The sequence below is a fragment of the Nanorana parkeri genome, unplaced genomic scaffold, assembly GCF_000935625.1.
Source record: "Nanorana parkeri isolate BGI_ZX_2015 unplaced genomic scaffold, ASM93562v1 scaffold486, whole genome shotgun sequence".
Lineage (NCBI taxonomy): Eukaryota > Metazoa > Chordata > Amphibia > Anura > Dicroglossidae > Nanorana > Nanorana parkeri.
The window spans coordinates 1025884-1038561 of record NW_017306754.1 but is presented as its reverse complement, the minus strand read 5'-3'; the positions used below and the strand labels follow the sequence as shown (position 1 = coordinate 1038561).

At 41.4% G+C, this 12678-nt stretch overlaps 1 protein-coding gene across 1 annotated transcript in view; it reads right to left on the bottom strand.

The window, feature by feature from the left end:
* The window catches only part of LOC108790595 (protein phosphatase 1E-like), a gene marked incomplete at its 3' end in the record, with an annotated part of 114159 nt that overhangs the window by 100914 nt on the left and 567 nt on the right, over positions 1 to 12678 (bottom strand). The window lies entirely within an intron of this gene.

The following is a 12678-nucleotide window of genomic DNA, read 5'->3' as shown; positions in this document are numbered from 1 at the left end:
CTCCTGCGTGACTTGTACTTCCAGAATGGTTCATCACACAGATATAACCCAATATATAGAAATATATACATGACCCTGTCCACTATCCTAAAATGAGGATAAAAATCCTAATATTTGGGGGGGAATCTGTGCTGGTAGTGAGCCATGCAGATGTTTTGCTTTTTAAGAAAGATCTACTTTTCGTAAGGTTTTAGTGGAGGTTTGGCTGGTTCCTTTCAACCCATCTTGCCATAACATGTCTGGTTATTCTGTCCAGTACACAATTGTGAATTTGTGTACTGGACAGAGTTGTAGCTAAAAAGTGTATGCATTTCAAACTTTTTGCCACTTTAAAGAAAAAGTGCAGGAAATGTAAAAAAATTAAAATAAAAATAATTATCCTTGCAGTGGGGCTACCCCCACATTGCAAGGGCTAAGTGCTCATTTTGGTTTAGAGGCTCAAAAAAAGCTGTATTACTCACCTGATCCTCGGTACCAGGGTGGTTAGTGCTCAATTCTCTACCCCTCTATTCCAGCTATGGAATGTCCCCCTGCATTGAAAGGTCTAATACAAGTCAACAGACTTTTATAAGACATGATGATGTTAGTGGTCCGCCAGAGCCCTGGGAGTAGACGCTGTGGGGACCAGTCTAGCAGCCTGGCACAACCGAGGATTAGGAACAGGGCCGAGGAGTAAAACTGCTTTATTTGAGCCACACTGCAATGGTGTTTTGTTTTTTTTTTAATTCCTGGAGTTCTTCTTTAAGGATTTAAAATAGTGTCAACATTAACACTTTGAGGTAAAATTTGCAAATAAAGGGTACCCCAGACTTGATTTACTTTCAGAATCTGCAATTTGTAAACGTTTACCACTGCTCCATTAACAATGTACATGTTCCATGTTTAGGAATCTCATATACAGTGGGAATTATTTATTTACCAAAATGCCAATAGAAAAAGGCATCTAGCACAAATATGTCTGCCTTTCACTGGATTGCAGGGGTTTGGGTGCCCTCTCAGGCCTGTGTCTGAGATACCCAAGATACACAACTGAGATGGTTTTGAGTAGATCTGTGCAAGTGTTTGAATGAAAATATTAGCACATGTAAGAAATGGCTACAGGCATATTTTATACTGGTTCAGGATCACTTCTATGTAGAGCGGGGAGTTTATCAACTTAAAAAGTGAACCAGGATTTTTTTAAATTAACTTTTGCAGTGGGGCTACTCCCGCACTACAAAGGTTGACTGCTCTCGTTTTTGTCTAAGGAAAATAAAGAAGATATACTTACCTGATCCTCAGTCCCCCCCCCTGGCTGCTAGACAGGTCCCCACAACCTCTTCTTCCCAGCGGTCTGGCAGTCGACATCAGCACTTCTAATGCATTTTTTATTTTTGTTTAGATGCGAGGACGCCAAGGAACAGCTAAAGTGGAGGGGGAGAGAGAGGTGAGCTATCACTGCTGAAGGACCGAGGATCAGGTGAGTACATCTTTATTTCTACCCCTAGACCAAAATGAGCACTTAACCCTTGCAGTGCAGGGGTAGCCCCATTGCAATGATTTTAAAAAAACTGGAGTGCCTCTTTAAAGTAACACTAAATGCAGGAGTTAAACCTTAAAAATGCATTCACGTACCTTTTTTGTTAATTATTAGGATACTTGAATGCATTTCTAAGATTAACTCCTGAGTTAAGTAGCAGTGTAGCTTAAGTAGCAATTTTGCATATAGACAAATAAAACTCTTACACTGTAGATCACCATTCTCAGGGTTCCCCCAGAACCTGCTAGGAGTTCCTCAAGTTGTGGATGTTTAACCTCACATTTAATTGTCCTTAGATAGTCCTGGAGCCAACAACACTGGGCAGAGCCAGCAGCATGACAACAGAGACCTTTTTAGCTGACTGTAGTGGGGGACCACCAATGTAAGAGGGATTTTTCTCTTTGCCCCCCCCCCCCCCCAATTAATTAGTTTTAGCAGGGGTTGCCTGAGACCTGGAAATAATTTTAAGGGTTTACCTCTGCGGTAAATAGGTTGAGAAAGGCTCATGCATGTGTATCCATCACAATAGATAGTCTCTGTTGTGGGTGCGGATATCACCAACTATGACCAAGATAAAGCATTCAATATCTAAAGTACATGAGTGACCACTCATTCACCCCAAGCAGAATAGGTGACCAAAATTAACAACTGCTAGTAACTATTTTAACACGTAATTCAGCAATGGCATACACTGTATACTGTAACACTTTTCCCAGATTATGCACTGATCTGTTTTCCAGATTTCCATCACTCTTATTACCCTGACACTTGCAATTTTGAAGTTGACATTTGCCTACTATACAGCTAAATGTTATACTTTCCAAACTCTCGAATGGCAAATTATTCATGCATGACTTCTCATATGAACCGAGTGATACAAGTAACGCGATACAAACCAGCAAAGTTGCAACTTTGTTCATAATATTGTCTTGATGCAAAGCATTCAATAATAAAATACAGTGAAGTGTTTGGATTCTAATATTTCCAGCCACAACTGAACACTTTAGTGCAATGGTTGTCAATTTACAAAGTGTAGAAGGCAACAAATGCAGCCCCTGAAGTCTCCAAAGGGGTGCAAATAATATTGTATGTAATGCTACAGAAGACTCACAGACTGAAGACTTATTCAAGGAAATTGAGAGAGACTATTCTACAGGAGTGGATGGAGACTGAAGCCATGCTGTAGGGGACAGATCCCAAAGGCTGCATTGCAAAAACCAAAGGGCTGCATGTGACCCTCGGGGGCACAGGTAGGACACCAGGGTGGCTTACTTGCCTCTAAAACTTGATCAACTTATGCCAACAATGAAGGTAACAATGAAGATGTTGAGCCAGCTGCTTCAATCAGGATAATCACTTGATTCATATGACATTCGATTAATATATACAGTACAATTAATTCCTTCAGACTAAAATGGTATTTGACAATGTTATGACATCTTAACTGGTGAAGGATTAATACATGTTCTTTTGAGTGCTTAATTTAACTATTGGGTGTAAATAAATGCAACTTTTACTCAAACCACACAAACCCTAATGTATAACCACTGTAAATGTGGCCACATTCTGTCACCAGAAACTAAATTAAAAAGGTGGCCATACACTAGTAGATTTTCGGTTGAAAATTTTCGTTTCTGCCATAGTTAAATGTCGATTTCGGAAATCGTACATTAGCCATACTAACCAACAAATTGTTGACAAATGAAGGGGGAAAAGAAAATCCTTTTGCCCATGTGCTGTGATCTTGCAGAGATTTCTGATGAACGAAAACCCCACTGATTCAATGATTTTCGTTTGAGCAGAGAAAACTTTTCTAGCCTGACCGATCTAAGAATTCTGATCACAAAATCAAAAAACAACAGAAAAAAAAATAAAAAAAAAAAAAAAAAAAAAAAAAAAAAAAAAAAAAAAAAAAAAAAAAAAAAAAATCGGTGATGTACCATTAGCTGTTTGATATTCGTTGAAAGACCATACGTGGATGATTTCTGAAGGAAAATCGTACAATGTATGGCCCCCATAACAGTAGTTTGGCAAATTTTGGCATAAGCGTTAAGTTGAAGACCCGACCCCCCACCCTTCACCTTTCCATTGGTCACTCTGAAAGACCAACATTAAGAACAAGGAGGTACCATTAATTCCTAAATTGAGGTTGTGGGGTTCTTGGGTGCTTGAGCAGTAACTGTAGCTACATGCTATGCATTTGTGCTGTTACTTCATGGTGGTCTCAAGTTTACATTAAAGAGGAACTTTACCCATATCTGCAAAATAACAACAAAGATACCTTTAGAAATGTCTAGTAATGACTTTTTATTCTTTGCATACCTTTTTCTTTTCCTCTCCAATCTTCGTAGAGTGGCAATATTTACCAATGGCAGATTAATCCATCTCCCTTTACTTCCTGGAACTGTGGCACATGTGACTAGGACATGTGACCATGCACATCACCTCAGGGGAGGAAAAGGCCTTTCACAGATCTCGTTAGATTCCAGATGAGATTTCCAAGCAACGCTCTGCTGATGTAACCTTCCCAGGATGGAACTTGGGCATATTACACCACTTTTGCCAAAAAGAACCAGAAAATAGAAAACAATAAAATAAAAGTGAAATGAAAATTTGTTTGTTTAACTAATGAACGTAAGAGGGTTTCATATCAGCATGCAGAGCTGTATGCCGATGTGATTTTTAGCCAAAGGGGGTAAAGGTCCACTATAAAACAGCCCTGCAGAGCACCAATCCTCTTTTTTTTGTATATAAAATTGCAATTTATCTGTGCCCGCTTAAAATGTGGCCTGAACACAGCCCTCAAAACAAGGCTGTATGGTATGCACTATGAAGAGCACAAGTGGAGCTGTTGTACAAGGCAAATTAATCCGATTGGCTTTTAATTGCAACATCTTTTCACAAACCAGCCCCCCCCCGTCCCCCAAAGTCTAATATAAAAAACAAGAGTAAGGAAATTAATTTTAAAAAAAGCCTCTATTACTCTAAAAAGCATGAGCAATTCTTATGCAAATGACAAACAGGAATCTGCCCTTGGTACATTGAATTCAACAGGCTATCATAACAACACGATCTAAATCTGCTGCTCATTCACTTTTACATTAGAAAATGAAAGCACTCGTTTCAAACAGGATGAAGCATGAAATTTGCATATACAGTATTTGTGCAGCTACTGAAACCACCCTCCTAATACAGCCTTGCAGAAGGAGAGTGGGCAGCACCGTGAGGTTTGTCCTAGGAGCACAAACGTTTCCATGACAATACTTTCATTATTAAAATAAACAATAGTGGTAGTTTGATGGTTAAAGAAAACCTATCGCAAACCTGATCAGAGGTTAGTTTAAAATGTAAATGCACCTTTGCTCTGATGGAGTGCAAACTCTCCATAGGATTGAATAGAAAGTGCAAACGGCTCAGCTGGAAAGATTTTGGCAAGTGGCTATGCGGGGCTACACATGCCACAGCCAAGATCTTGCTGGACTCTGGGACAGGTGAATATAAGACTACTAGGGGGTGCTGAAGGACAGGGAGGCAACTACAACAACAAAAAGTGTAACTGCACTAAAAAGGTACACTTACACTTTAAAGTCATCCAAATCATACACACTAAAAATGTACATAGTCCAAAGACTTGGTAAAAGCACTTTAAAACAAAACCCTCATTCACCTCTGTATCTATAACCATTATGGAGAGATAAGCTGTAAGAAACCAGCTAAGACCCAACTCTTTTTTTTTTAAATCTTTGAGGATTTTAGAGAATAAATAACTTCACATTAAAAACAGCTAGAGAAGTCAGGGATACCTTGTTATAAAGCTAGGTTACCGCTTGTTGAGATTATGTAGTAAGTTTATCGGCTATAGCATGGGTACATGTACACGTTTAGTGAAAACTACTAATCAAAATGATCAGTAGAGCCACAAAATATAGACGTCTTAAGGGATATGCAAATCTTGACTTTGACTTTTGCAATACATTTTTTTGGGACTGCCATCCCCTGCCTCTTCAACCTCTTCATTGGTCACTTAATGTAATTGGCAACTTCAATGACCAACAGAGTCTCGGGCAGATGAAGAGGAGAGTCATACCCAGTTTTTACAGATAATAGTTGAAATAGTGCTATATTGTCAAGTCTACTGATCATTTTGATATGCGTTTTTTTTTTTACTGAAGGCAACCTAATTGTTAGCCTTTTTTCTAACTTGGTTTCATTTCCTCTTATAGTAACTTGTAATAAAGTTGCTACCAACCCAAAAACTTTTTTTTAAAGTGACACTTAAGTCAGGAGGTAAATCTTAAAAAAAAAAAAAAAAAAAAAAAAAAAATAGGATTCAAGTACTTTAACTATTAGCAATAATATACCTTATCTGTGTAACACTCAGCTGTAGGTCCTCAAATCATCTCCGAATTGGTGGTAACACTGTCTATCCTTCTGGAGGGTGGCTACTTTTGTTCCTCATGATCCCTCTGGGTGTTGTAAAGTAGCCACCACTCTAAGCGCAAGCCCATGTGGACTACAATCTCAATATAAATTAGTAAACTAAATGTATGATTGTAGTCCATTACTGGAGTGAGCTTGGAGCGGGGACTACTTTACAGCACACACAGAGACCACGAGGAACAAAAGTTGTCACCCTCCAGACGGAAGGACAGTGTCAGCATCAATTCAGAGAAGATTTGAGGATCTACAGCTGAGTGATTTACACACAAATAAGGTATATTTTTGTTAATAGCTGAAAGTGACATTAAAGTCACATCCCCTCCCTCCATGCTACTTTAAGGACTTACCTTAAGTGATGTCTCTTGATCCGATCATCTTCTCTTTCCAGTAGTTTTCCGATCATCTTCTCTTTCCAGTAGTCCTTCCAGTGCTGGTGTCGGTCTCTGATCCAGTGCAGACTTCTCGTGTCCCGCGGTGTCTGTCAGACGTGCACACTCCTGGCTGCGTGCATTCACCTCCACTGCGTCTCTCCTCTTCTCCCCGCTGATAATCTCCACTGTGCATGCGCCCGCCCCATCATCCTACATGACCGCTCAAGAAGCTGGATTTTACAGGCGGGAGCGAGTAGCAGAGAGAGGTAAATGCTTACCTATTTGGTAACTTTTTTTTTTATGTTTTTAAATACATCTACTGCTTGCTAGCAGTAGATATATGTAAAAACAATGCGACTTTAATTCTACTTATTCTAAAGTATTTCATTGTATTTTTAAATAGTTAACTCCAGAGTTTAGTGTCACTTTAAAGTTGTGGTGAAAGGTTGTTTTTAAAAAAAATCAATTTATGAATCAGGTTGGCGTTCTACAAATTAACAAAATAAAAATCGGACATTTTAAATAATTCTAAAAGCACTATTAAATAAATAATTAAAAATTGCTATACACATCTGCACCCTACATCTGTCCATTCCTCTTGGCAAACTTGTGTAGCCTGGAGGAAAACTTAGTAAAGACAAGTACAATGAAGATCAGTGATTTTGCTATTCTTTATAAATATACGTGCTGTGCTAGGAAACAAACTATCACCAATAATTTCCATGAAAATATTCTTTGCTACAGTGCTGAGAAGCTGCAGAAAGCGAAAATAGCATAACGTTTTTTTTCCCAGTTTGAATGCACTAGCTGTATAGTGAAATGACAGCAATATGAAATTATACTGACAGACCTGTCAAAATGACACATGAGAGATCAAAGCAGAGTATGCAAAAAAACTAGTTTGGAGTGCTCACATTTAAAATTGTGTCTGAAGAATCTCTTGCACCGTTTCAAATGCATTTTACATAGGAATATATTTAAACAATATCTGAGTATAGTGATAAGATGGGTATCCATCCCACAAAGCAGTAATGTTTACAGCCAACCTTTTTTTGGCTGTATGCTGACAGCGCAGAGCCACACTGCATTTGGGAAAGATGCCACCCCACTGCCTGATTGACAGCTGACTCTGCCTCTCTAGAGTCAGCTGTGCCCGCCCCCTGCCCTGTCTGTTGATGTGAAAACCAAAACTGGATAAGTATTACAAAAATTGTACGGTTTCATTAGAATACACCTTTAAAGTGGAAATAAACTTAAAGGAGTTGTAAAGTCCCAGCATATACTATCCTGTTATAAGATCAGCATTGTAATTGGAATACATACTCAGGGGTGTGGACATTTTTAAAAAAAAACTACTTGTCCAGGGACTAAAGCGGGGGCCTGATCTACTTGTCCCTCATGAAAATCTACTTGTCCTGATACAAAAAAATAATTTTTTTTAACCATAACCGTATTTAGCAGTGCTAAGAAGAGCTTCTCGTCAGATGACTGCGCTGACCAACGAGTGCTTGAATTTTGAGAGCGAAATTCAGATTACAATGGCACAGGTACAGATAGTACACCCATACTGGCGGATGGGAAGGACCGTTCCCTGAAGCCCCGTTCACATTGAGCGATTTTATGGCGCAGTAATTCCCGCGATATCGCGGCAAATTACCACGCGATATCGCGCTCCAATGCATTCCAGTGGGGCAAAGGGTCCTGCTGTCGCGGGTCGTGTGTCGCTACAGCAGGACCCTTTTTGGAGCGGATTTAGCCGCGATTCAAGCTTGCTCAATGCAAGCTTGAACGCGATATCGCGCGGCAAATCTCGCGATATCGCGCGATATGCAAATTGCGCGACAAACGCGCGATTTGCATATCGCGCAGTGGGAACGGGGCCTGAAAGGTAAGTATAGCGGGGGGGGGGTTAAGGAGTCTGGACCAGATTTGTGCGGGTAGGTTACGAGTGATTTTTGGACGGCTCTGCAGCCGTTTAAAATCACTTATACAAAACGGCTCCCACACTACATTTAGCCATGCTGCCCGAAACTGCCTGTCCCGGCCGTCGGGACGAAAGGAATTCCACACTCCTGCATACTAGAGTTGTTTTTGATAATACAATCAAAACTTACTTGGAAAAAAAAATCCCTTTTATGTAGCGAGTGCTGCCTTCCGTCTGCCCATCACTTTCATCAACTTCCTGGATTCCCAGTGTGCTTTGCGTCTCCTTCCCTGCTGCATGATGTGATGCAATCTTGATTTCTCAAAACTACATATCCCATCATGCATTGCTGCCAGCAAGTTACATTGTTCACATGCCGAGTTGTAGTTTAGAAGGCAGGCTCTGTGACAGTGGTGACACAAGTAGTGCATATTAACATAACTATATCCCGACAGTTCTGAGCTGCGCTGCAGCTGGGAAGGATCTTGACATTATCATCGTAATGTCTGCCTCTCGAGTCAAAGCCAGCTGTGCCCACCTTCTTCCCCATCCGTCCCTCCAGTCAGTGCTGTAGGAATGGAGAGGGGAGGGGGAAATTTCGGTGGGGAGTGGTGACTGACCGTCACAGCTCTCTGCAGGGAGAAGATCGGGAACTGAATGATCGGCGGTATGTGATCGTTTAGTTCTCAATCCATACAGCTGACGCGTGACAGCTTCAGTGTCGTGTGTCAGCTCTAATTATGGGGATGAGTGCATATCACTTTCCCCATAATTCTCCATTAAAGAATAAGTGAACTTTTAGACAAAGTGCACTCATTCTTTTTGCCCCCCTCCCTGACATAACTAATCCCACCCTCACCCTTAGTTGTATACCTAAGGAGACCTGAGGGCCGTTGCTCTGTTTGTTGACATCCAGCACTGCATGTCTCTCTCCCCTGGCCGCGTTGAAGACTTCTATGGGGGTGTAATGTGCAGGTGCTGCCAGCAGGGGGAGTAATGCAGCACTAGATGTAAACAATAGCAGAGCTGTGCCCATCAGATCACGGTAAGTTTCAATAGGCAGAGGGGGTCAAAAAGGATAAGTGCACTTCTCCTTAAAGTTTTACAGGAGAGCTTCTCTCAAACACACTATGTTAATATCCTGCAAAAGTAAACAGACCAAACTCATCTAAGTACACAGTGTGACTACGCAAGTAATTTGCATGTATTTATGCACTCCAATAGGACTAAAGTCAGCAACAGAATACATGTTTACCGCCTATAGTAACAATACTGGCAACAGCTGTTACTACATGGCAGAGTAGCACCTCTCATCCACAAGTCAGGAGAGAACGGCATCAAAGATTCTGCATAATTTCACAGCAAGCCTTTGCATAATATTGCAACTGCTCATGGACTTCATTAAAAAGGAACAGCTAAACAAGGACAGATGCACCACAAAGATGCAAAAAGAGCTAAAAAGCAAATGAAAGCGGGAGGATTTATAACAACTGGAGCAGCTAGGCACTGTCGTCGACGCTCTGCCGCCCCGAGGCCGGGCCTCGGTGGCCTTGTGGGAAATCCGGGCCTGACTGTAACCAATCAGCTTCTCCCTTCAGTCTGTTCAGTTAAGCTGTGAAAATGAAAGCTAAGGCTGACTGGTTGCCATGCACAGCTGCCCCAGATTCTGTCACTCCTCTGTTTCTCTATGGTACCTGCTTTTGACATGGTATAGACCAGTGGTGGCGAACCTTGGCACACCAGCTGTGCCAAAACTACAAATCCCAAGATGCATCTGCCTCTGGGAGTTATGTCTGTGGCTGTCAGAGCCTTGCAATGCCTCATGGGACTTGTAGTTCCAAAACAGCTGGAGTGCCAAGGTTCGCCATCACTGGTATAGACTCTGGTATAGTTCATGTATGTGAAAACAAAAACCGGGAGAGGTTGCCCAGCTATTTAACGCACAAAGAAATACAGGGATAACGAGCTGACGTGCTTCTCACATTCTTTGTGAAGTGTGTAACGCTGAATTTAGAGAGACATCAAACAGTATTATTTATCTTTCTATGATGACAGTGAACAACCAATACTGCCACCTTGCAGCGGTGCGGTCCGGAGTTCCATTCAGATCAAGGCACTGATTGCACCAAAGTTTGTACATGCATTGGTTTCCAAGGGCATAACCTTAGCAACAGCATCACATGACAATCCTATGGACCAGGAGATGCCGATGACCCTGTTCACAAGTGAAGAGAATAGTCAAAGCTGACCCAGCCTTAACTAAATCAAATGATAGAAAAATGTATCTGAGGTATCTGAGGAACTTCTGTTAGAAACGTATAAGCAATAAGAATACTGTAGTTTTTATTTGTTTATTAAATTACACTTAGCAGTAGTGGGTCAGCCCTTTAAGGGCCCATTCGCATCTATGCATCTTAAAGCGGAACTCCAGGATAAGCAAATATAGTCTCATTTTACGAGTCATCCGTGTTATTTGAATCCTGGTGTGGAGCGGCTGCTGGGCAGCTAATATCAGGGCTTGTAAAGGCATCTGGTGCACACAAAGTGAAATTATATCCTTTGCGGCTATTAAAGAATATATTTTAAACAAATCTTTTGTGCCTGGAGTTCCACTTTAATGCATGTGCACAGGCTATCCATGATTATATGGTGCCAGCTTACATCTGTGTGTTGAAATGTCATGTCCATTGTATTGAAGCATCCATGCACATTTCAGGGCCTGGTGACAACAGCATTGCATGCAAATATGTGATTATTAATAACACGCGTACAAAATCATAAAACTGCACCCAGGAAGGTGTGAATCACCTAAAGAGAACCTGTCACTCTAGAATTCTAGCAGATACTAGTCAAAAAAAAAAAAAGGATAAATTGCTGGGTTGTCATATTCATCCTCGGGCTTCCCATGACATTTAACAATGTCAGATCCTGTATTTCTCGGGAGATTGGTTCATTTTACATGCCGGACTGTGCCTTTATGTACTGTACATAGGACTTTTAGGTCTGCTATAAGCTTACCACACATTACAATCTGACCATACAATCTTCTTTAGGTCTGCAAACAACTATGTAGTGCAGGGGTCTGCCTGGCTGAATACTGATTGATTGGTGAGATTAGGTAAGGATCACCATACATGTTACAATCTGACCATACAATCTTTGTACAAACAACTTTAGATTTATCAAATCTATGCATAGGAGGACCTACCTAAACAACCCAGTCAATCTGCAATCTCTACACAAATCAGACAGGCCCTTGCACTACATAGTTGTTGGTAGATCTGAAGGAGATTGCACAATCAGATTGTAACATGCGTGGTAAGCTTTAGGGTCACCACTCACGGTACAATCTGACCATACAATCAATTTTAAACTTACTAAATCTATGTAATAGGAGCACCTGCTTAATGCACTTAGTCAATCAATCTACAGCCAACCAGGCAGGTCCTCGCACTACATACTTATTGGTAGATCTAAAGGAGATTGTAAAATCAGATTGTAAGGTTTGTGATGAGCTTTAGGCTGGCCATACAACTGTCAATTTTTTTCGTTCAACACACAGGCTGAATGAAAAAAAAATTGACACGATTCCTCCATCAACACAGTGTGTCGATCAAGGAATCGCCGCTGTCTGCATTGTATTCTGACAGGTGCACCCGACACCTGTCAGAATACCCGATCAGAGCCGGCAGCTCTTTGGCTGCCGGCTCTGATCGTAGGAAGATTTTCCAGCTGCCTCCGTCGATCATCTGAAAGCGAAAAGCGAACCGACAGCCCCACACACTGTGCGCATTTCGACCGGGACAATAAAAACTGTCCAAAATTCTACCAGTATTTCGGCACCTTTAGACTGATCATACGCTATCCAATCTCCTACAGACCTACCATCAAATACATAGTGCAAGTTGCTGCCTGATTTCATGGGAATTGAATGAATGGTTCAGGTTGGTCCTTGTAGGGCATAGTTTGGGTAAATCTAGAGGACAGTGTACAATCTGATTGCATAGAGTATGGCTCACAGTTGATTGTATTGAAGAGATAGAAGTATATATCTGGCTGTATATGATATAAATGATGACAATGCCCCCCCCCCTTCTCAGGAGGTAATCGCACCTTGCTCGTCCAAGGTGACACACATGCAGTGATGACAGCTCTCCTCCGGATTGGCTGTCAGTGCTGGAATGATGTGCGCTCAGGGCTGGCGGGGGATCGGAGAAGAATTATATAACGACAGCAGCTTTGCACAGAATTGACCCTCCCGGGACAACATACCGCTGAGCATCCTCCCGGAGCCCTCCCCTCTATGATAATACATGCAAAGTCTTCGGTGAGAGCTCTTTAATTGTCTATTTATAGCAATGCAATCCCCGTGCCCCCCCCACCCCCCGCCGCGGCCCAGCCTTAACTATTTGCAGCCTTCTTGC